At 50.5% G+C, this 25,404-nt stretch overlaps 1 protein-coding gene across 1 annotated transcript in view; it reads left to right on the top strand.

Annotated features, from left to right (window-relative positions):
* Positions 1-25,404, top strand: part of HTR1F (5-hydroxytryptamine receptor 1F) — a 146,141-nt gene that overhangs the window by 115,289 nt on the left and 5,448 nt on the right. The window lies entirely within an intron of this gene.

Raw genomic sequence — 25,404 nt, 5'->3', positions numbered from 1 at the left:
AGAATGCTTTGTGCTCTGAGGTGCCCATTCCAACCCAAAGGACTCACCGAATGGCGCTCGCCGCTAATTGATTTGCCTTCATTTATTTCCAGCTTGCTCTGCTCCTGCTCCAGTGGGGTGCACTTTTAACTCAGAGCACAGCAGAAAGCTCTCCTGTGAGAAGAGCTTCTCTGAGCTTCCCCATGGGGCTTTCAAGCCACAGTTCATGGATGAAGACGTGAAGGGGGGATGACACATACACCGCCTCCAGCCACGCCAGAGGCGCACAAGGCAGCTGTCATTCCCATCCACTTGCTGAGTGATTAGGTTCAATCCTTCAGAGCAGGGCAGGCTAGGAGGCAAGGTGCCAGCTGAAGCTTGCCCCTGTGGGATTTATATCATGGGTGACTGATAAGACCATTTCTGCCAAGCTTTTCCATGGGAATTTGGCAGAGGGGACTCAGAGTGGTTGCTTTGGGAACCAGCTGACTTCTCCGGTCCCCAGGTCCATTGTGTTTAATGTCAATAGCACAAAGACAGACAAGCTACAGTGTGTGCTATCCATACACTCAATTAAGGTACCACTGGCTTGGACTAAATATTACTTTTGGAGTTTTCTCCACTATCAGGAGCTCAAGCTCAGGGATAGCATTCTCTGACAGGAAAAAAAATGTTCTCTTCTGCTTTTAACCCTTCATTGACCTTCTCCTAAGAAAGATGAGTTTACTCAGTGTAAAAATGGGGATAAAACTCAGGCAAAGAGAGGAAGGGGCCAAAATGAGATGTGCTTTAAGCTAGCTCCAATTTCCTTCTCTTGGACTTCACGTGTATAGCTTGACTGCTCAGGGGCCAAGTACACTAAGGCTAACGTTAGATCTCATTGTGGCCCCCATGCAACCATGTAGAGAGTAGCTGAAGATGAGCCAGCAGTGTGCCCAGGGGGGCAAGATAGCCAATGGCATCCTGGCCTGCATCAGAAGCAGTGTGGGCAGCAGGATAAGGGAGATTATTCTGTCCCTGTACTCAGCACTGCTCAGGTCACCCCTTGAGTGCTGTGTCCAGTTCTGGGCTCCTCCATTGCAGAGAGATGTTGAGGTGCTGGAAGGTATTTGGAGAAGGGCAGCAAGGCTGGGGAGGGGCCTGGAGCACAGCCCTGTGAGGAGAGGCTGAGGGAGCTGGGGGTGTGCAGCCTGCAGCAGAGGAGGCTCAGGGCAGAGCTCATTGCTGTCTGCAGCTGCCTGAAGGGAGGCTGTAGCCAGGTGGGGTTGGGCTCTGCTGCCAGGCAAGCAGCAACAGAACAAGGGGACACAGTCTCAGGTTGTGCCAGGACAGGTCTAGGCTGGATGTTGTTAGGAAGTTGTTGTCAGAGAGAGTGATTGGCATTGGAATGGGCTGCCCAGGGAGGTGGTGGAGTCGCTGTGCCTGGAGGTGCTGAAGCCAAGCTTGGCTGAGGCACTTAGTGCCATGGTCTGGTTGACCAGTGCTGGGTGCTAGGTTGGCCTGGATGTTCTTGGAGGTCTCTTCCAACCTATGATTCTATGATTCTACTTCATCTGACTCAACCAAAACATCTTTTCTCTGTGGCATGCAGAACGTGCCCCAGAGCAACATGGATGATGCCTCATCCAGTGCTGGGTCATCTGCCATCCTTGGCAAAGAAACTCTTTTCTGCTCCCACTGCTTTCAAACAATACCTCTTGCCAACAGCAAGAATGTGTCACAGTTTAGCTTCAGCCATATGAAATGGCAAAATGCTCAACTTTCCAGTCAAGCTAACTTCACAGGGAGAAGAATGTGGCCCTTAAAAGCATCATTATTTTCTGGCACAGTCTTGTTTCTGGAAGATTCATTTTCTCACTTAGAAAAAATAAGACTTGGAGAGAAATCCTGTAAAATTAATCTTCAAGGCTGCATCTGACTCACATCTTCTTATGTGAGACCTTCGACCTCTAGCTCAGCCTTGGATGCAAGAAAGCCCAAGGACATCCTTCTGCCTTATTATTCTTTGACACATCAAAGAGTACTCATTCAAGGATTTTTTTTCCATGGCCTTTACTTGGAGAGCAGTTTCCTGCTTCTGACCAGCTGAACTGTTAAAAAGTTATTCATTGTCAGTTCTCTTGCAATAGAAACCAAAGAAATTACACCCTGTTACAAGAGGGCTGTGGAGATGCTGGAGTGTGTCCAGAGCAGGGCCAGGAGGATGCTCAGAGGGCTGCAGCAGCTCTGCTGTGGGCACAGACTGAAAGAGTTGGGGCTGTGCAGGCTGGAGCAGAGGAGGCTCCCAGGTGACCTTCTTGTGGCCTGCCAGCATCTGAAGGGGGCTACAAAAAAGCTGGGGAGGGACTTTTTAGGCTTTCAGGTAGTGACAGGAGTGGGGGGAATGGAGCAAAGGTGGAGGTGGGGAGAGTGAGGCTGGAGGTGAGGAGGAAGTTGTTGAGCAGGAGAGTGGTGAGAGGCTGGAATGGGTTGCCCAGGGAGGTGGTTGAGGCCCCATGGCTGGAGGTGTTTGAGGCCAGGCTGGCTGAGGCTGTGGGCAGCCTGCTCTAGGGTAGGGTGTCCCTGGGCATGGCAGGGGGGCTGGAACTGGCTGCTCCTTGCGGTCCCTTCCAGCCCCTAATATCCTGTGATCTGAAAGGTTAATAAAAAAATCCCAGCCAATTAAAGTACCATGCCCTGTGAGGAGAGGCTGAGGGAGCTGGGGGTGTGCAGCCTGCAGCAGAGGAGGCTCAGGGCAGAGCTCATTGCTGTCTACAACTACCTGAAGGGAGGCTGTAGCCAGGTGGAGTTGGTCTCTTCTACCAGGCAAGCAGCAGCAGAACAAGGGGACACAGTCTTGAATTGTGGTGGGGGAGGTCTAGGCTGGATGTTGTTAGGAAGTTGTTGTCAGAGAGAGTGATTGGCATTGGAATGGTCTGCCCAGGGAGGTGGTGGAGTCGCCGTGCCTGGAGGTGTTGTTGCAAAGCCTGGCTGAGGCACTTAGTGCCATGGTCTGGTTGACTGGCTAGGGCTGGGTGCTAGGTTGGACTGGCTGAGCTTGGAGCTCTCTCCCAACCTGGTCGATTCTATGATTCTATTCTATGTAGTATCCTGGGCATGCACAGTGAGTGCCAAGGTAGCAAGGAGATGCCCTGGTGGAGAAAAGAGAAATGAGCTCAAGGAGCCATGAAGGTGGCAGCACACTTGCTTGGCATCTGTTACTCACCATCTAACAGGGACCTCCCCAAAAGAGTTCTGGTAAATATAAAAATTTCTTCCAGGTCAATAATGATCTCTAATGTTTAGATGGACTCCTCTATTGCTTCAGCTCGAAGAGGCAGACTTCACCACAGCTCTCTAAATTGGGTGGGTTGTGTCCGTTTGAGCTAGATTCCTAGCTCAGACATAGGGGAGAGGTGAACATTGTAGGGACAGGTCATAGAATGGCACCAATGGATAAGTTAATATCATTTCATTGGAGCATCAAGAGCTTTGTGTCTGGAAGCACAGCTTGGACCTTCCCCTTGCTGCTTCTGCTGCTTCAGCTGTGCCTGCTGCTGTCTTCCCCCACTGCTGTTTTGGCTGCTGCTGCTTTGCTGCTTCGCCGCCGCTTGACTCCTTCCCCATCCTCATTAAGGTTATTATATTTCTCTAGTAGTTTATTTCTCCTCATGCTGTTATATTCACAGTATCACCAAGGTTGGAAGAGACCTCACAGAAGTCATCAAGTCCAACCCTTTACCACAGAGCTCAAGGCTAGACCATGGCACCAAGTGCCACGTCCAGTCCTGCCTTGAACAGCTCCAGGGACGGCGACTCCACCACCTCCCCAGGCAGCCCATTCCAGTAGCCTGTGGGAGAATTTCTCCTGCAGAAGGGCATGAGATGTAAACATGAGAACTTGTGATGGGAGAAAGTCCTTGAGCTGGAAGGCACTGTGAGCAACCCACGCACACCTGCTGGGGGCTGGAATCTGCTGGCCCCTGGGGCGGACACAGCTCCAGGGGGCGACCCTGCCAGCCCCCTGGGGTGGAACCACAGGTTCATCATAGTATCATCATAGTATCATCAGGGTTGGAAGAGACCTCATAGATCATCAAGTCCAACCCTTTACCACAGAGCTCAAGGCTAGACCATGGCACCAAGTGCCACGTCCAATCCTGCCTTGAACAGCTCCAGGGACGGTGACTCCACCACCTCCCCGGGCAGCCCATTCCAGTGCCCAATGACTCTCTCAGGGAAGAACTTTCTCCTCACCTCCAGCCTAAATCTCCCCTGGCACAGCCTGAGGCTGTGTCCTCTTGTTCTGGTGCTGGCCATCTGAGAGAAGAGAGCAACCTCCTCCTGGCCACAACCTCCCCTCAGGTAGTTGCAGACAGCAATAAGGTCTCCCCTGAGCCTCCTCTTCTCCAGGCTAACCAATCCCAGCTCCCTCAGCCTCTCCTCGTAGGGCTGTGCTCAAGGCCTCTCCCCAGCCTCGTCGCCCTTCTCTGGACACGCTCAAGCATCTCAAAGTCCCTCCTAAACTGGGGGGCCCAGAACTGAACACAGCACTCAAGGTGTGGTCTAACCAGTGCAGAGTACAGGTTGTTTTGTTACCGGGTAACCTATCTGCACCCTGCACGTGGCTTTGGGCCAATCTGTATTGTCCACTTGTGCCAGCCCCAGGCTGGCTGCATACACCTCCTCTGAGCACTATATAAGACACTGCATTACCCTAATAAAATTGTACTGATGCATAGCAGCTACGGAGTCAACTCTTCAGTGCCCTGATCCGCATCTCGCCAGCCTCCCGACCCCAACAGTAGCCAATGACTCTCTCAGTGAAGAACTTTCTCCTCACCTCCAGCCTAAATTTCCCCTGGCCTAGCCTGAGGCTGTGTCCTCTCGTATACAATTTCATTTTTCCCTGACTTCCCAGAAAAATCCATGTTGTGGTGAGTTTATTCTATGGGGGGAGGGATCCACCCTAACCCGGGACATTGTTACCTGTAACCTGGGACAGGAGGCAAACAGCCAAAAAGGTAGCCAAGCTCAGTGTGTTTGGCAGAGGCAGCTGCTTTTGTCATGCATCACCCACAAGAACACCAGCCCCACCATTCTTGGTGGTTGTTGCTGCAGCATCAATGTCTTCACACAGACCAGACTTCCTTCTTCCCATCCAAGTTCAACACTTCTCACCAAGGCAAACATAATGATCTGTTAATCATCACAAAACTCAGAAACCAACATAAAAGCAGTAGAAATGCTACCAAAAAAAAAACAAAACAACAACCCAAACAACAAAACACTCAAACCAAAACAAAACAACAGAGCACGACAGGAACCCATTAACATCTATCCATTTCAACTTAATAAGGAGCACAAACCTACTGATCCCATTAAATACAGCTGGCACACATCTGACAGCAATGCTTTGCATCAGAACAGAAGGTTAATCTAATGAGCTCAGCCCATATTACAAGTAGTTATGGTTATTAGAAGTAGTTAAATGTTATTTCAGGGCTTGGTTTGTTGTGGTATGGCTTTCTGTTTGCTTGGGGGGTTGTTGTTTGATCATTAAGGGTTGGGTTTTTTGGTGAGTGTTGCTTTTGTTCATGAAGCAGGTTTAGGTTTAGGTTGGCTGTTGGGAGGAAGTTGTTTCCTGAGCAGGTGGTCAGGCACTGGCACAGGCTGCCCAGGGAGGTGATGCAGTCACCATCCCTGGAGGTGTTTAAAAGGAGAGTGGATGTGGTGCTTGAGGCTATGGTCTGGTGATGAAGGATGCTGGGATGAAGGTTGGACTGGATGATCCTGGTGGTCCTTTCCAACCACAGTGATTCATAGTGATGAGATGTTGTGCTGAGGGATTTGATTGAGTCAAGGACTTGTCAGTGTGAAACTAATGATTGGACTTGATGAGCTTGAAGGGCTTTGCTGACCTAAGAAATTCTGTGACCTTCTGTTTGGCTTTTTTCTTCAGCATCCTCCTGCACTTCCTTTCCACATCTCCAACTGAGACCACAGAATCATAAAATCAACCAGGTTGGAAGAGACCTCCAAGCTCAGCCAGCCCAACCTAGCACCCAGCCCTGGCCAATCAACCAGACCATGGCACTAAGTGCCCCAGCCAGGCTTTGCTTCAACACTTCCAGGGCACCACCTTCCTGGGCAGCCCATTCCAATGGCAAATCACTCTCTCTGTGAAGAACTTCCTCCTAACATCCAGCATTTGAGATGTAGAAGAAATCTTCACAGCATTTAAAGATCTGCAGCATTTTTTTTCTACTGCTACCTAAAAATAATAGGAGAGCAAAAGGACTTCAGTACTTGAGAGCATTTATTTCCCTCCTACAGCACTGTTTTAACTTGCACATATTGTTTTGAAGCCTCCTATGCTGTTTCCTACAGCAGATTAGTGGATGACTGAACTACTATGTTGATGAGGTTTTCTTCCACGTAGTGCTGCATCCTTGCTAGGGAATGGAGAGTATTTGCCATCAACACTGCAGTCAGACCAGGTCATACAAAAGAAATCAAAGTAACTTTTAAACAGTATGAACATAGGTACAATCTTAATAAAGTCATAGAATCTTAGAATCAACCAGGTTGGAAGAGACCTCCAAGATAATCCAGTCCAACCTAGCACCCAGCCTTATCCAATCAACTAGACCATGGCACTAAGTGCCCCAGCCAGGCTTGGCTTCAACACCTCCAGGCACAGAGACTCCACCACCTCCCTGGGCAGCCCATTCCAATGCCAATCACTCTCTCTGGCAACAACTTCCTAACAACATCCAGCCTAGACCTGCCCTGGCACAACTTGAGACTGTGTCCTCTTGTTCTGTTGCTGGTTGACTGGCAGAAGAGCCCAACCCCACCTGGCTACAGCCTCCTTTCAGGTAGTTGTAGACAGCAATGAGTCACCTCTGAGCCTCCCTTCTCCAGGCTAAACAATCCCAGCTCCATATGCCTCCTACAGGAAGGCTGGGGAGGGACTATTGACAAGGTCTGGGAATGACAGGACAAGAGGGAATGGGTTTGAACTGGCAGAGGGGAGATTGAAACTGGATGTTAGGAAAGGGTTCTTTGCAGTGAGGATGGTGAGACACTGGCACAGGTTAAGGGTGGTGAGACACTGGCACAGGTTCCACAGGGAGGTTGTGGAGCACAGAATCACCCAACATGATCTTTGATCACGTTGGGTGCTTCTGTGCTCCACAACCACCCTGGAGGTGTTCAAGGTCAGGTTGGATGAGGCCTTGAGCAACCTGTCCTAGTGGGAGGTGTCCCTGCCTGTGGCAGGGGGTTGGAACTGGCTGATCCTTGAGGTCCCTTCCAAGCTAAACCATTCCATGATCCTATGATTTCCCAGTGTCACATGGAAGCACTGTCAAACACCTTCTTTCAAGCAGTCCTTCTGCAATGTATTTTGAAGTGTATGGCAAGCACATTGCAAGCTTACAGAGAAATATTCTTCTACTCCAAGAAAAAAGTCATTTTCTCAGCACAGAAAGGAGCTGCTGGAACGTTTTCTTCTTTATGGTAGAACTATAATCTAAGTGAGAAAGATGACTTGGTTCAACCCTCTTTTGAAACTCCACACTCTTTTCTTAGGCAGGAAAAGAAGAGTTATGCTATCTGCAAGCATCCCTAGGAGAAAGTAATATCTAAACTTCCCTGCAGTGCTGAAGGCTTTGGGAATCCCAATGTGTTAGAAGACCTTAGAAAGCAAACATAAATTCTGAAGAGGGGGGAAAAATTCAACAAGAGTAAAAATACCTCTGGAATTCTGTTTAGAAAGAGGTTATTTTAGGCTTATCATTTAAGAATTTTAGCAGCTTTACTAAGGATAAGCTCTGAGGATCAATTTAGGGTAGATTACTGTGTACAACCACCTGAAGGGAGGTTGTAGCCAGGTGGGAGTTGGTCTCTTCTCAATTCAAGAGAGATGTTGAGGTGCTGGAAGGTGTCCAGAGAAGGGTGACAAAGCTGGTGAGGGGCCTGGAGCACAGCCCTGTGAGGAGAGGCTGAGGGAGCTGGGGATGTGCAGCCTGCAGAAGAGGAGGCTCAGGACAGAGCTCATTGCTGTCTGCAACTACCTGAAGGGAGGTTGTAGCCAGGTGGGGTTGGTCTCTTCTGCCAGGCAAGCAGCAACAGAACAAGGGGACACAGTCTCAAGTTGTGGCAGGGCAGGTCTAGTTTGGATGTTGTTAGGAAGTTGTTGGCATAGAGAGTGATTGGCATTGGAATGGGCTGCCCAGGGAGGTGGTGGAGTTGCTGTCCCTGGAGGTGTTGAAGAAAAGCCTGGCTGAGGCACTTAGTGGCATGGTCTGGTTGATTGGCTAGGGCTCGGTGTGAGGTTGGCTTGGATGATCTTGGAGGTCTCTTCCAACCTGCTTGATTCAGTGATTCTATGATTCTATGATCAGATTTCTTCTATAATCACAAATTAAGCCAGACGAAAAAAAATGGACCTAAACAGGAGATCTTGGAGGTCTCTTCCAACCTGGCTGATTCTATGATTCCATGGATAATCTTATTAGACAAGTGCTGTCTGTACTGAACTCCTGGGACAATATTAAGTTTGGGGTTGGTTTTTTTTTTTCTCCAAACTAATTCTGAATCATCTGCTTAAAATTTAAGAAGCCATTTACAGTCATCTGTGCTGCATGTCAAGTGTCACAGCTACATCAGAGTTGTGCAAAGGGAACAAAAGTTGTGAGTGACAGCCTGTTATTTTCCTACCAGAAATTCAAATGAGTACAAAGCCTCAGAAAACTTAAGACCCTTATTTACTAATCACAGCATCTGCATCAGGAGATGTGACAGATCCAGAAAGCTTCCCAGGGAAGACAAATTCTTGTTTCTGTGTTTGGATACAGCCCCAGGTTAGGGTGGATTCCCCCACCCTGCTAGAGCAAACTCACCACAACTTGGATTTTTTTGGAAAGGTCAGGGGAAAATGAATTAGCATTTCTTATAGTTTAGATATAAGAGTATAAGGAGAAAATAAGCTACTAGAGAAATATCATAACCTTAAGGAAGGTGGGGAAGGGGTCAAGCAGCGGCACAGCAACAAAAGCAGCAGCAGCCAAAACAGCAGTGAGGGGAAGATCACAGAATCAGTCAGGGTTGGAAGGGACCACAAGGATCAGCCAGTGCCAACCCCCCTGCCATGCCCAGGGACACCCTACCCTAGAGCAGGCTGCACACAGCCTCGGCCAGCCTGGCCTCAAACACCTCCAGCCATGGGGCCTCAACCACCTCCCTGGGCAACCCATTCCAGCCTCTCACCACTCTCCTGCTCAACAACTTCCTCCTCACCTCCAGCCTGAATCTCCCCACCTCCAGCTTTGCTCCATTCCCCCCACTCCTGCCACTCCCTGGTATACTGAAAAGTCTCTCCCCAGCTTTTTTGTATCCCACTTCAGATACTGAAATGCCACAAGAAGGTCACCTGGGAGCCTCCTCTTCTGCAGACTGCACAGCCCCAACTCTTACAGAAGATAGCAGCAGGTGCAGCTCAAGCAGCAGAAGCAGCAAGAGGAAGATCCAAGCTGTGCTTCCAGACACAAAGCTCTTGATGCTCCAATGAAATGATATTAACTTATCCATTGGTGCCATTCTATGGCCTGTCCCTACAATGTTCACCTCTCTCCTATGTCTGAGCTAGAAACCTAGCTCAAACTGCCACAGATATATTTTAACACTGTCCTGCTGGTACCAGATTTCTTTGAAGTGTTGTACACCTAAAGATATACTCAAGACCAAAAAGTTTCCAGGAATTATTCAACATCCTTTAATGCCAGCTGACCAGAGACAAATCATTTTCTGCCAAAACGTGATACAGAGATCCCTGTCCACAGAATGTGTCATGGTCTGGTTGATTGGTCAGGGCTGGGTGCTGGGTTGGACTGGATGATCCTGGAGGTCTCTTCCAACCTGCTTGATTCTATGATTCTATCCTGTGCTATGGGCTACAGCAGCTGGAGCTCCTCTCCAGGGTAAAAGAAGGGTTAGAGAATCATAGAATCAGAGAATCATAGAAGCAAACAGGTTGGAAGAGACTTCCAAGCTCATCCAGTCCACCCTATCACCCAGTCCTAGACAATCAACCAGACCATGGCACTAAGTGCCTCAGTCAGGCTTGGCTTGAACACCTCCAGGGTCGGCAACTCCACCACCTCCCTGGGCAGCCCATTCCAATGGCAAATTACTCTCTCTGTGAAGAACTTCCTCCCCAAGACAAGCCTGTCTGGGGCACTTAGTGCCATAGTCTGGTTGATTGGCCAGGGCTGGGTGCTAGGTTGGGCTGGCTGAGCTTGGAGGTCTCTTCCAACCTGATGATTCTATGATTCTTACCTGTGCCATGGGCTACAGCAGCTGGAGCTCCTCTCAAGGGCAAGAGAAGCAGAGACACACAATCCAAGACAAGACAGGATGAGGCACTTAGTGCCATGGTCTAGTTGATTTGCTATGGCTGGGTGCTAGGTTGGAATTGATGATCTTGGAGGTCTCTTCCAACCTGGCTGATTCTATGATTCTATTCATCAGATATGCCAGGACCTTTGAGCACAGGGTGGTTATTTCTCAGTCCTTTTTCCCCAAAGATTGCCTTCCACCTAGAAAAACAGATGCAGTCCAGCTGGGGCTCCTTGCCCTGTACCACTGACAGCAGCATGACTGTTTGTCACTGTCTGCTTGAATGCTTACCAGACCCAAGCTTAAGGTCTGTTAGCCTTAATAGGCTCTAAAGAAAGAATTGTTTGATTGTTTTCTCAATAATGCAATTTTTCCCCCACCCTAATATAATTAGAACTCTTTTGCTGCCATGTTGGTTGCTACTAAATACCCAGGAGGACAGAGAACATTGACTTGTCTTCAAAGTACAAGAAGCTGGTGTTCTGGTGGATCTTTTGCTAACACACAGAAGTAGGGAAGCTGTTTGTGAACTTCAGATCAGCTGTTATGAGTATGCTTGAGTATTGTGTGTGTAAGAAGCTTGCCTTGTTAGGAGGATTGCTTACATCATTGATTCTATGATTCAATTCCTCAATTCAAGAGAGATGTTGAGGTGCTGGAAGGTGTCCAAAGAAAGGTTACAAAGCCATTTGAGGGGCCTGGAGCAGAGCCCTGTGAGGAGAGGCTGAGGGAGCTGGGGGTGTGCAGCCTGCAGAAGAGGAGGCTCAGGGCAGAGCTCATTGCTGTCTGTAACTACCTGAAGGGAGGCTGTAGCCAGGTGGGGTTGGGCTCTTGTGCCAGGCAAGCAGCAACACAACAAGAGGTCACAATATCAAGCTGTGCCAGGGCAGGCCAAGGCTGGATGTTGTTAGGAAGTTGTTGGCAGAGAGAGTGATTGGCATTGGGATGGGCTGCCCAGGAAGGTGGTGGAGTTGCCATCTCTGGAGGTGTTGAAGCCAAGCCTGGCTGGGGCACTTAGTGCCATGGTCTGGTTGATTGGCCAGGGCTGGGTGCTAGGTTGGACTGGCTAAGCTTGGAGGTCTCTTCCAACCTGGTCGATTCTATGATTCTCACCTGTGCTATGGGCTGCAGCAGCTGGAGCTCCTCTCAAGGGTAAGAGGAGGGAAAGAGAAGCAGGGACATACAACTCAAGACAAATCTGCATGAGGCACTTAGTGCCATGGTCTGGTTGATTGGACAGGGCTGGGTGCTAGGTTAGATTGGATGAGCTTGGAGGTCTCTTCCAAGCTGGTTGATTCTATGATTCTATGGTTTACAGGTGCAAGATGGAGCACAGGAGGTTCCAAGTGAACACAAAGAACATTTTTTTTCACTGTGACAGTGACAAAATGCTGGAACAGTCTGCCCAGAAAGGTCATGGACTCTCCTCCTCTGGAGACATTCCAAAGCCACCTAGATGTGTTCCTGTGAAATCTAGTCTAGGTGATCCTGCTTTGGTTGGATCTTTTGAGGTCACTTCCTACCCCTAATGTTCTGTGATTCTATGGATTCCAGCCCAGCTGCCATTCCAGGCCCAGAGGCATCTCCTTCAGCCCACACACAGCCAACTAAATATGCCAGCTTGCTCAGACAGCTCAGAACTCCCAAATGATGACTTTCACCACACCACACCCATGTGTAATGCTGACTTCCACTGCACCACATGCACATACCATTGGGCACCATAGTTCTCCAAAGAAATTACCCTATTTGTACATGGTCATTGAATCACAGAATGGGTTAGGTTGGAAGGGACCTCAAGGATCAGCCAGTTCCAACCCCATGACATAGGCAGGGACACCTCCCACTAGAACAGGTTGCTCAGGGACTCATCCAACCTGGCTTTGAACACCTCCAGGGAGGTTGTGGAGCAGAGAAGCACCCAATGTGATCTTTGATCACGTTGGGTGCTTCTCTGCTCCACAACCTCCCTGGGCAACCTGTGCCAGTGTCTCACTACCCTTAACCTGTGCCAGTGTCTCACCACCCTCACTGCAAAGAACCCTTTCCTAACATCTACCTTGAATCTCCCCTCTGCCAGTTCAAACCCATTCCCCCTTGTTTCAACCTGCCTTCCTGTAGGTCTCCTTCATCTCTTCTCTGGGATAAAGAGCCCCAACTCTCTCAGCCTGTGCTCATAGCAGAGCTGCTGCAGCCCTCTCAGCATATTCGTGGCTCTCCTCTGGACTGGCTCCAACAGTTCCATGTCCTTCTTGTGCTGGGGGCTCCAGAACTGCACCCAGGACTGCAGGTGGGGTCTGAGGAGAGCAGAGCCAAGGGGCAGAATGCCCTCCCTTGCCCTGCTGCCCACACTGCTCTTGCTGCAGCCCAGCACAGGGTTGTGTCTGGACTGCACTCCCACTGCAGGCTCCTGTTGAGCTTTTCCTCACCCCAGACCCCCAGGTCCTGTTCCTCAGGGCTGCTCTCAGCCATTCCCCACTCAGCCTGGAGCTGTGCTTGGGCTTGCACTCACCCAGGTGCAGGACCTTACTCTTGGCCTTGTTAAACACAATGAGGTTGGCTTGGACACACCACTGCAGCCTGTCTAACTCCCTCTGGATGGATCCCTGCCCTCTGGCAAGTCGACAGCTTGGTGCCATCTGCACACTTGCTGAGGGTGCACTGATTCCTCTGTCCATGTCCCTGACAAAGATGTCACACAGCACTGGTGCCAGCACTGACCCCTGAGGGAGCCACTTGGCACTGGTCTGCAGGTGGCCATTGTGCCCTTGATCACCACTCTCTGCCTGCCACCATCCAGCCCATTCCTTACCCAGCAGTGCTGCACCCATGCAGTCTGTGTTTTCCCAGTGTGGTGACCAGGATGTGCTGTGGCACAGAGTCAAATGCCTTACTCAGGTCCAGGTAGGTGATGTCACTTGCCCTTCCCTTGTCTACTGTTGCTGTCTGCTGTTGCATATTATCCCAGAAGCCAAGTAGTATAGGAGCAGCTCCATAAACATGCTTATTAACCAGAAAATACTCCTTTTTTAAGTTCAAGTCCTCCTTGGAAATGGGTTTTAGAGGTAGGTGTATCAGTTTGTGACCTACAACTGTGCCTGCATGTGTTTTCGGAGGGCTGGCAAAGAACATATGGCCTCAAAGCATAAGGAAGAGTGGGAAGTGAGAGAAACAAGGCTGTGCTTTATTGCCTTTAAAAGGAAGTAAAACAACCTCTAAATCTCCTTGCTCCAATGCTGCTTTGTGACTCCTACAGGTTTCACACTTGTACCTGAAAGGCAGTACCTTGAAACACAAGCAAAGCCACCCCACATTTTCACCTGTCTGTACATACTCAGTTGCTAATCATGACAGCAAACCACCCCTGCATGTTGTATCAGTTGTATAAATTACTGAGAGAGCCACTTTGGTTCACTGCCAATCCAAAAATAAACCTGAAATAAAAACAAACAACCAAAGCCAACAGAACTAAACCCAAGAGATTGAAGTATCTTTTCTTGCTGAAAATAAAAAATCTGAGTGAACAGAACATTTCAGGTTGTTAGGTGCAAACTAACTTAAGGATGGGTGCAATATTTTTTATTGATGATCTGGACCAGGGGATTGAGTCCAGCATCAGTAAGTCTGCAGATGACACCAAGCTAGGAGCAGGTGTGGAGCTGTTGGAGGGTAGGAGAGACCTGCAGAGGGACCTGGCCAGGCTGGATGGGTGGGCAGAGGCCAATGGGATGAGACTGAACAAGGCCAAGTGCAGGGTTCTACACTTTGGATACAACAACCCCAAGCAGTGCTACAGGCTGTGGACAGAGTGGCTGAGAGCAGCAAGGCAGAGAGGGAGCTGGGGGTGCTGGGAGAGAGGAGCTGAAGCTGAGGCAGCAGTGCCCAGGTGGGCAGCAGAGCATCCTGGGCTGGCTCAGGAACAGTGTGGCCAGCAGGACAAGGGAGGTTCTTCTGCCCCTGTGCTCAGCACTCCTCAGGCCACACCTTGAGTGCTGTGTCCAGTTCTGGGCTCCTCAATTCAAGAGAGATGTTGAGGTGCTGGAAGGTGTCCAGAGAAGGGCAATGAAGCTGGTGAGGGGCCTGGAGCAGAGCCCTGTGAGGAGAGAGGCTGAGAGAGCTGTGGGTGTGCAGCCTGCAGAAGAGAAGGCTCAGGGCAGAGCTCATTGCTGTCTGCAGCTACCTGAAGGGAGGCTGTAGCCAGGTGGGGTTGGGCTCTGCTGCCAGGCAAGCAGCAACAGAAGAAGGGGACACAGTCTCAAGTTGTGTCAGGGGAGGTCTAGGCTGGATGTTGTTAGGAAGTTGTTGTCAGAGAGAGTGATTGGCATTGGAATGGGCTGCCCAGGGAGGTGGTGGAGTCACTGTGCCTGGAGGTGTTGAAGCCAAGCCTGGCTGGGGCACTTAGTGCCATGGTCTGGTTGATTGTTTAGGGCTGGGTGCTAGGTTGGGCTGGCTGAGCTTGGAGCTCTCTTCCAAGGTAATTGATTCTTTGATTCTTTGATTCCCTTCTCTGTTTCTTGTAGGCAATCACAGTGTCTTAAGTGTACCAGGCTGTGAAACACAGATGTTTCCAGGAGGCAAGAAATCTGGAGCTTCTCTGGGGATGAGAGGAAAATCACCATGAGAGGGGAAGGTTCAAGTTTCCTAAGCATGCAAGAGCTTCAGTATTTAGGAGGATAGGGAAAGGAGGGATCCCTCTGGAGCTGAGCCTCACAGCACAGGCTGTGGGCTGCAGAAAGAAGAAGCTTGCAGCATCTCTCTGTTTTAGCAAAACCCTTCTTCTTTTAATGGTGTCTGAAGGGAGTGACACAAGCAGGGTAACTTCACACTGGGACAGTGCACTTGCAAGGGAGGTTGCCTTGTTCCTTGTTCCACACAGCAGGTGTGCACCTACAAAGACACTGGAGATCTCCTTACCTCCTGACGAGGAGCAAGTGCTGCTCCTACTGCCCACCAGAGAGAAAGGCCAAGCTGGCAGAGGGACAAAAATAAAAGACTATCTCCCCAACTCCATTCATTAAGCATGCCAGCACACTCTCCAGAAAGCACTGCTCTGCTCTCTTCATCTCTTTTTGATGGTGAATTCTCCTTGGCACTCCTGCTGGTGTAAACACTTCTACTGGAAGACACAGTTAAAAGGCAGGCTGTGGAGTACCACTGAGAGCAGAAGGGAAACAGAGGCAGGGACAAAGATGACCTAGAGGTTTGTTCTGGGCTCTTCCCCATCTACTTGAGCGTGTCCAGAGAAGGGCGACGAGGCTGGTGAGAGGCCTTGAGCACAGCCCTACGAGGAGAGGCTGAGGGAGCTGGGATTGGTTAGCCTGGAGAAGAGGAGGCTCAGGGCAGACCTTATTGCTGTCTACAACTACCTGAGGGGTGGTTGTGGCCAGGAGGAGGTTGCTCTCTTCTCTCAGGTGGCCAGCACCAGAACGAGAGGACACAGCCTCAGGCTGTGCCAGGGGAGATTTAGGCTGGAGGTGAGGAGAAAGTTCTTCCCTGAGAGAGTCATTGGACACTGGAATGGGCTGCCCGGGGAGGTGGTGGAGTCGCCGTCCCTGGAGCTGTTCAAGGCAGGACTGGACGTGGCACTTGGTGCCATGGTCTGGCCTTGAGCTCTGTGGTAAAGGGTTGGACTTGATGAGCTGTGAGGTCTCTTTCAACCCTGATGATACTGTGACACTGTGATACTTCCCCTGGAAAGCAGGACAAGGCATTTATCTGTTTTGAAAGAACAAGGTATATTATGGAGCTCTGGAGCTCTCTTCCAACCTGCTTGATTCTATGAACAAAATGGAGCTAGGAAATGAATGCCCCACCGATGATAGGGAAGGTGTAAGTTCACCTCCCAACCATCCTAGGGGATATATGCCTCTAAGGACAAGATGCTGACTGTGAGACTGTCTGTACTGACTACTTGCCATCATGAAGACGCCAGCATGCTTAATGTAGAACTCAGAGTGGGATGGGGTGCCCACACAATACTTCATTTCTCACAGATACTTATTTACACAGCTCAGAATATCATCAGCAGAAGCTGGAAACAGCCCCCACAGGCACTATTGTCTCTGACCTGGTCCTCTGGAGATCTTTCATACCATACAGAACATGAGAGGCAACTATCCACACCATTGTCCTGAGAAATCTGGACTAAAGATTCAGACCAGGCTCAAACAGAAAAAACAATGAATCACAGTTCACAGAATGGTAGGAGTTAGAAGGGTCTCTCTTTTCTCCCAGGCAAGCAGCAACAGAACAAGGGGACACAGTATGAAGTTGTGCCAGGGCAGGCCTAGGCTGGATGTTAGGAGGAAGTTGTTGTCAGAGAGAGAGTGATTGGCTTTGGAATGGTGTGATGGTTTGAGTGTTCCCTGCCCCCCTATACTTTGGAAATCACCCAGACTAGACTCAGCAGCTCTGGAAATTGAATGAAGCTTATATTTACAGCTTAGCACAATAGACAAGCAGATAGTTACAGTACAGACAGTTATAGACAGGAATAGACAAGGTAAAAGGGAATACAGAAACACAACAGCCCTCCCAGACACCTGAGTCCCCAGAAGGGGCTCCCAACCACCCTTCCACCTTTCCTCCCACCCCTGTACCTTACCCCAGACTTTGCCTTATGCTCAAGGTAGCTTGGAGGGTTGGTCAGGGGAGTTAGGAAGCAGTTGGATTAGTCACACAGACGGCAGGTTAGGTTAGAGAGAAGTGCAGCTCACAAAGCCCAGACAGCAGCTGTGTTATCTATGTTTATATTCTGTGCTAGTTTGAAGCTAGCTAGAATGTTTTGGTGAGAAGAACTAGATCACAGGCTGTGAAAGGGAAACAGTGGTGATGTCTGCTGCACTCACAGGCTTGCTGAGAGGTGTAAGAAGAAGAATCCAAACATAGATAAGGCACTTCTTCTGCCTGGGGCAATGCCTGAGCTGCACTTCTCTCTCACCTCTCTGCCATCTCTCTGACTAATCCACTTTACTTCCTAACCCCCTGGCCAAACCTCCATTCTTCCTTGGGACTGGGGTAAGGTAGAGAGGGGTGGGAGAAAGTGGCAGGGTGGTTGGGAGCCCCTCCTGGGGACTCAGGTTTCTGAGAGGGCTGTTGTGTTTCTGTATCACCTTTACCTTGTCTATTTCTGTCTATAACTGTATATACTGTAACTATCTGCTTGTCTATTGTGCCAGCTGTAAATATAAGCTTCATTCAATTTTAGGTATCTGAGCCCAGTCTGGGTGATTTCCAAAGTGGGGGGGGGGGGGGGGGGGGGGGGCGGGCAGGTAACACCCAAACCACTACAGTTCTTGTTCTTAGCCATCTCAGCAAGCCTATGAGTGCAGCACACATCACCACTGTTTCCTTTCCACAGCCTGTCATCTGATTCTTCTCACCAAAACATTCCAGCTAGGTTCACACTAGCACAAATGGGCAGCCCAGGGAGGTGGTGGAGTCGCTGTCCCTGGAGGTGTTCAAGAAAAGCCTGGCTGGGGCACTTAGTGCCTGGGTCAGTAACTGCCAGTCTATAGCTAGCTGCCTTCCAGAGAAGGGATAGGCACATACAGTATTCTCTGCTGAATGTTCAACCCTGCTGAAGAAATGTCCATCACAGTATCACAGTACCACAGTATCACCAAGGTTGAAAGAGACGTCACAGATCATCAAGTCCAACCCTTTAGCACAGAGCTCAAGGCCAGACCATGGCACCAAGTGCCACGTCCAGTCCTGCCTTGAACAGCTCCAGGGACGGCCTGGCCAGGTTCCTCTGCAGGGCTCTCCTACCTTCCAACGGCTCCACACCTGCTCCTAGCTTGGTGTCATCTGCAAACTTACTGATGCTGGACTCAATACCCTGGTCCAGATCATCAATAAAGACATTGAACAGGATTATGCCCAGCACTGATCCCTGGGGTACACCACTTGTGACAGCTGCCAGCTGGATGTGGCACCATTCACCACCACTCTCTGGGCCCAACCCTCCAGCCAGTTCTTGGCCATATTAGAGTGAATCTGTCCAAGCCATGAGCTGACAGCTGTGCCAGGAGCTTGTTGTGGCAGACAGTGTCAAAGGCTTTGCTGCAGCCCAGGCAGACTCCATCCACAGCCTGCCCCACATTCACCAGGCAGGAACCTAATCATAAAAGGAGCTCAGGTTGGTGAGGCAGGACCTGCCCTTCCTAAACCCATGCTGGCTGGGCCTGATCCCTTGGCCATCCTGTAGGTGCTGTGTGATGGCACTCAAGATGACCTGTTCCATGCCCTTGCCTGGCACTGAGGTCAGGCTGACAGCTCTGTAGTTTTCTGGTTCCTCCTTTCAACCTTTCTTTTGGATGGGATCACATTGGCAGCTTCCAGTATTTGGGGACCTCTCCAGTGAGCCAGGACTGTTGATGAATGATGGAGAGTGGCTTGGCCAGCTTATCTGCCAGCTATTTCAGCACCCTAGGATGGATCCTATCCAGATAAGCAGTGGGATGCTTTCACTTGATTCTTAGTGTCCTGTCCTTAATTTGTTTTCCTCCCAGTAACTCCTTCTAAGGCTCTGAAAGTAAAAAGCTTCTGTGATTCTGTAATGTCTATAAATATCTAAGGGGTGGGTGTCAAGTGGCTGGGGCCAAGCTCTTTTCACTGGTCAGCAGCAATAAGCCAAGGAGCAATGGATACAAACTGGAACAGAGAAGGTTTCACCTCAACATGAGAAGAAACTTCTTTACAGTGAGGATGACAAAGCACTGGCACAGGCTGCCCAGAGAGGTTGTGGCGTCTCCTTCTTTGGAGACTTTCAAAACCCACCTGGATACATTCCTGTGCTGAGTACCCTAGGGGTTGGCAGGGGGGTTGGACTGGATGATTTCTGGAGGTCCCTTCGAACCTCTAAAGTTCTGTGATCCTGTGAAAGTAACAGTGCATCTCAGAATCACAGAATCACAGAATGGTTTAGGTTGGAAGGGGCCTCAAAGACCATCCAATTCCAACCCCCTGCCATTGTCTGGGACAAGACAGTGGTGACAGACAAGTTTGTAAGAGAAGCTGCTTGCCAGCTGAAAGCAGCTGCTGCAAACCTGCTGCTCCTGGAACACAAAGTAAATGTCTATCAGCAGCTTGAAGTGTGAAGCAGAAATCTCAAAGTTGCCAGGTTTCCTTATCCACTCTTCATTTCTGCATGGTTAAAACACGTGCCAGCACCTCAACATCTCTCTTGGATTGAGGAGCCCAGAACTGGACACAGCACTCAAGGGGTGGCCTGAGCAGTGCTGAGCACAGGGGCACAAGAACCTCCCTTGTCCTGCTGCCCACACTGCTCCTGAGCCAGCCCAGGATGCTGTTGGCTCTGCTGCCCACCTGGGCACTGCTGCCTCATCTTCAGCTCCTCTCTCCCAGCACCCCCAGCTCCCTCTCTGCCTGGCTGCTCTCAGCCACTCTGTCCCCAGCCTGTAGTGCTGCTTGGGGTTGTTGTGGCCAAAGTGTAGGACCCTGCACTTGGCCTCTTTCAGTCTCATCCCCTTGGCCTCTGCCCACCCATCCAGCCTGGCCAGGTCCCTCTGCAGGGCTCTCCTACCCTCCAACAGCTCCACACCTGCTCCTGGCTTGGTGTCATCTGCAGACTTACTGATGCTCAATCCCCTGCTCTGTTGGGGTATGGAGGCTGTCGAGAGGCGAGATCGGGGTACAGACAACTCGAGACAGCAGCTGCTAAGCATCAGCACATCAGTACAATTTATTAAGGCAATACAATGGCTTATATAGTGCCCAGAGGGGATGTGCACAACCAGCCTGGGGCTGGTACAAGTGGAAGGTACAGATTGGCTCGAAGTTATGTGTAAGGCAGAGATAGGTTTCCCTGTGGTAAACAACCTGTGGCTCCCACCCCAGGGGGCTGGTAGGGGTCAGCCCCCTGGAGCTGTGCCTGCCTCAGGGGCCAGCAGGTTCCACCCTCTAGCAGGTGTGCGAGGGTTGCTCACAGTCCACAGCCTAGCTTCCTGGGAGCCTGAAGGACATTTCCCATCACAAGGTCTGATGTTTACAGCTGCCCCGCTGCGGGAGAAATTCTCCCACACTGCTCCAGATCATCAGTAAAGATGTTGAACAGGACTGTGCCCAGCACTGACCCTTGGGGAACACCACTAGGGACATCTGCCAGGTGCATTTATTGTCTGGACACAGGCACTCTGATTTCTGATAGATGACACAGAAAGGTCCACTTCAGTGCCTCGAATGCAAGGCATGCAAGTTGTGTAGCAAGTCTGCACTTGAGGCTTCTCTTAGTCAGGTTGCATTCTAAGAGCTCTTGCGTTGGCAGCACTATATGCCACAGCACATTTTGTGTGGGGCACAACAAAGATGATGCTTGCTTTCATTCTCTGGATGGCTCTTTAAATTCTTTCAGCAAGCAGAAATAATCCCAAATGGCTAAAATGACAAAGCCTGACAGACTTTCCCCTGAAAAAGTACCACACCGTACGCCTGCGCTGTCATGTTATTGCTCCTGGAGCAAAATCAACAGCACGCAGGTAGTGCTTCCACTGAAGCAGCTGAAATGCACTGAAGCAGTTGAAATGCAAAGCCTAAGGGCTTGCTCCAGCTGCCAGGGAAGGTGAACTTGCTCTCTTCCACTGGATGCCAGCAGGAAAGATGGAAACATCACCTCCATCAGGACTTGAGCCAAAAAAATGGGCAGACTAAACCACTAAAATAGCCTCTGTGCTCATCTCCCTGGTGTGATTAACTCACCTTCATGTTGCTACTGAGGCTGTATAAACTGCAGCATGCTGGCTGTGCCCTTGGTGACACATCTCTCTCCACGAGGCTTTGGTCCTTCTTTGATCACTTCATGAGCCTTATTAAGTGCTCTGTGTTTTCCACTCTGCAAAATATCATACTCTTCAAGCCCAAATATGACAACCCCCCCCACATAATGAGGCTTCCCACACATCTCTTGCAGAGGAGCAGCTCTTGCTTTATCTGGTGCATTTCAAAGGTGCCCCTGCAGTTCCTGGGGAGCTGTCACATGAGCTCTGCAAACCCTGACTGGGAAGCAGGGTTGCTACAAAGGTGGGGTAAGTCATGGAATCATAGGCTCAGTCAGGGTTGGAAGGGACCACAAGGAGCAGCCAGTTCCAACCACCCTGCCATGCCCAGGGACACCCTACCCTAGAGCAGGCTGCACACAGCCTCAGCCAGCCTGGCCTCAAACACCTCCAGCCATGGGGCCTCAACCACCTCCCTGAGCAACCCAGTCCAGCCTCTCACCACTCTCCTGCTCAACAACTTCCTCCTCGCATCCAGTCTCACTCTCCCCACCTCCAGCTTTGCTCCATTCCCCCCACTCCTGCCACTCCCTCACAGCCTAAAAAGTCCCTCCCCAGCTTTTTTGTAGCCCTCTTCAGACCCTGCAAGGCCACAAGAAGGTCACCTGGGAGCCTCCTCTGCTCCAGCCTGCACAGCCCCAACTCTTTCAGTCTGTGCTCACAGCAGAGCTGCTGCAGCCTCTGAGCACCCTCCCGGCCCTGCTCTGGACATGCTCCAGCATCTCCACAGCCCTCTTATCCCAGGGGCTCCAGAACTGGATGCAGTACTCCAGGTGGGGTCTCAGCAGAGTGCAGCAGAGGGGAAGAATCCCCTCCCTGGCCCTGCTGGCCACACTTCTGCTGCTGCAGCCCAGGCTCTGCTTGGCTTTCTGGGCTGCAAGTGCACACTGCTGGCTCCTGTTGAGCTTCTCCTCCAGCAGCACCCCCAAGTTCCTCTCCTCAGGGCTGCTCTCCAGCCACTCCCTGCCCAGCCTGGATTTGTGCTTGGCATTGCCTTGACCCAGCTGCAGGACCTTGCACTTGGTCTTGTTGAACCTCTTGATCTTGGCTTGTGCCCACCTCTGCAGCCTGTGCAGGTGCTGCTGGATGGATCCCTGCCCTCCAGCCTGGCTGCTGCACCACACAGCTTCTTTTCTAAAGAAGTTTGCTGAGGGTGCACTCAGTGCCTCTGTCCATGGCACTGACAAAGCTCAGTGATGCACTCCTTGACTCTTTTGCCACATTCCCTACTTGCATCTGTTGGACTGCAGTGTAGTCCTGTGCTGCTTGTCAAGCCTGGTAGAGTGTAGTTCCCCTGCTTTTGCTCACTGTATCTGCAGCAAATGCTGCATTTGCTTATATGGAAGAATGATGTTCAGAAAATAATGATGCATTCCTTACAGCTCCTAGTGTTGAAGTGGATGGTTTGGGGGTTTTTTTGTCTCCTTCTGGAAAATCAGTCACTCATCATTGTTTGGTCTTTATTTCATGTCCCTCTGTCATCTGTTTTAATCTAGCTCAGAGGGATGGGAAGGAAGGCAAACCATCTACTAGGCCAGCCTTCTGGGAGGGGGGAAGCAAGAAAGACATCATCCACAGGCTGGCAGACTTGTTTACATAAAACAATAAGCTTGCCTCCCAAATCTACAGTTCTTGGGTGGCTGAAGAGTGAGCCTCTTATGAACTCGATCATTTGGCTGGAGAAAGGGAAAAATTCAGACCTGTGTTCACAGTTCTCCAAAGGAAATGGCAATGATTTATGTCCATTAGAGGAGAGAATTCTGCCTGTGCATGTTCGTGCGTGAGTTTTTCTAGGTGGTCCTGCACTAGCAGGGGGTATGGGCTAGATCTTCAGAGGGCATAGAATCATAGAATCAACCAGGTTGGAAGAGACCTCCGAGATAATCCAGTCCAACCTAGCACCCAGCCCTAGCCAATCAACCAGACCATGGCACTAAGTGCCCCAACCAGGCTTGGCTTCAACACCTCCAGGGACATTAACTCCACCACCTCCCTGGGCAGCCCATTCCAATGCCAATCACTCTCTCTGACAACAACTTCCTAACAACATCCAGCCTAGACCTCCCCTGCCACAACTTGAGACTGTGTCCCCTTCTTCTGTTGCTGGTTGTCTGGCAGAAGAGAGCCCAACCCCACCTGGCCACAGCCTCCCTTCAGACAGTTGCAGACAGGAATGAGGTCTGCCCTGAGCCTCCTCTTCTCCACGCTGCACACCCCCAGCTCCCTCAGCCTGTCCTCACAGGGCTCTGCTCCAGGCCCCTCCCCAGCTTCATCACCTGTCTCTAGACACCTTCCAGCACCTCAACATCTCTCTTGAATTGAGGAGCCCAGAACTGGACACAGCACTCAAGGGGTGGCCTGAGCAGTGCTGAGCACAGGGGCACAAGAACCTCCCTTGTCCTGCTGCCCACAGGGGCACAAGAACCTCCCTTGTCCTGCTGCCCACACTGCTCCTGAGCCAGCCCAGGATGCCATTGGATCTGATGCCCACCTGGGCACTGCTGCCTCAGCTTCAGCTAATCTCTACCAATATCCCAAGGTCCCTCTCTGTCTGGCTACTCTCAGCCACTCTGGTCCCAGCCTGTAGCACTGCTTGGGGTTGTTGTGGCCAAAGTGTAGAACCCTGCACTTGGCCTTGTTCAGTCTCATCCCATTGGCCTCTGCCCACCCATCCAGCCTGGCCAGGTCCCTCTGCAGGGCTCTCCAACCCTCCAACAGCTCCACAGCTGCTCCTAGCTTGGTGTCATCTGCAAACTTACTGATGCTGGACTCAATCCTCTGGTCCAGATCATAGAATCATAGAATCATAGAATCAACCAGGTTGGAAGAGACCTCCAAGATCATCTAGTCCAACCTATCACCCAGCCCTATCCAATCAACTAGACCATGGCACTCATCAGTAAAGGCTCATTTCATTGCTCAGTGGAGTAGACAAGTTTAGCCTAAAGGCTAGGTGAGATTTTCCACATTTGACCATTTTTAAGACTATTTAGCAGGAAGGGTCTCTCTGCACACCAGGAGCCACACAGATGCTGCTGCCCTGCTTGAGGAACAAGGCTTGTTCTCTTATGTAGTGACATGCAAGACCCTGCCGAGCTGTGTGTCCTGTTCCAGTCTGCATGGAAGGTTGTTTATGGTTCAATCACAGAGAGTTAAGACACAAATGAGACAAATGTTGGCCACCAGCTGATTACCATCAAGACAGACATGCAAGTTAGGAAAGGAGCAATAACAGAAAAGGTACAGAAATGTGAGTGAAGATGACTTTACAGATTGCAAGAAAATTCACCACCATGGAGGATCCAACAGCATCTTGTGGGCCCTGCATTCCCCATGAGTTCCATGGGGGGAGGTCCTTCTCTGTTGTTAGTGGGAGAGAGAGGTCCTCCTCCATTGTAGCTGATGACTTGGTAGTGGGAGAGTTCCAGGGGGATGATTCTTCTTTTTCTGTCCCCCAATGGTACCATTTTTAGACACTCTGAGACCCAGGATCTCTGCCCAGCTCCAGAAAACTTCTTGCATATGCATGGTGGGCATGGTGTCAGGGGACGGTTTGGTGCAGGCTCAGTGTGCCAAGAGGGCTATTTCAGGGCTCACATCACATGAGACCCTCTGTAAAATCACTGACCTAGCACCTGCTCAGTAGGCAGAGAAAACTGTAAGACCTGTCAGCTGGCTGCTCAACCACAACACATGCGTCAGCAGAGCTCTGGTGCAAAACAGGAAACCTCCCAAACACCATTTGAGAAATAAGTCACTTTTGAGCTGCTTGCCCAGCACCCTCTGGTGCTTCCTACACTGTGCCAGCTCAAGTGTCACACAGCCTTCTCCCTTGCCGTGCAAGCATACACTTCCCAACAGCACAACTAAGGAGAAAGAGTAAGTTCCTATTCTGAAGGCAGAGGATCACAGAATCATAGAATCTACAAGCTTGGAAGAGATCTCCAAGCTCATCCAGTCCAACCTAGCACCCAGCCCTAGACAGTCAACCAGACCATGGCACTAAGTGCCCTGTTCAGTCTGTTCATGAACACCTCCAGGGACAGCGACTCCACCACCTCCCTGGGCAGACCATTCCAATGCCAATCACTCTCTCCTACATCCAGCCTAGACCTCCCCTGACACAACTTGAGACTCTGTCCCCTTGTTCTGTTGCTGCTTGCCTGGCAGAAGAGACCAACCCCACCTGGCTACAACCTCCCTTCAGATAGTTGCAGACAGCAATGAGCTCTGCCCTGAGCCTCCT

Source organism: Pogoniulus pusillus, chromosome 12 (genome assembly GCF_015220805.1).
Source record: "Pogoniulus pusillus isolate bPogPus1 chromosome 12, bPogPus1.pri, whole genome shotgun sequence".
NCBI lineage: Eukaryota > Metazoa > Chordata > Aves > Piciformes > Lybiidae > Pogoniulus > Pogoniulus pusillus.
Note: the sequence above shows the minus strand (reverse complement) of the source record. Positions and strands in the feature narration are given on the sequence as shown.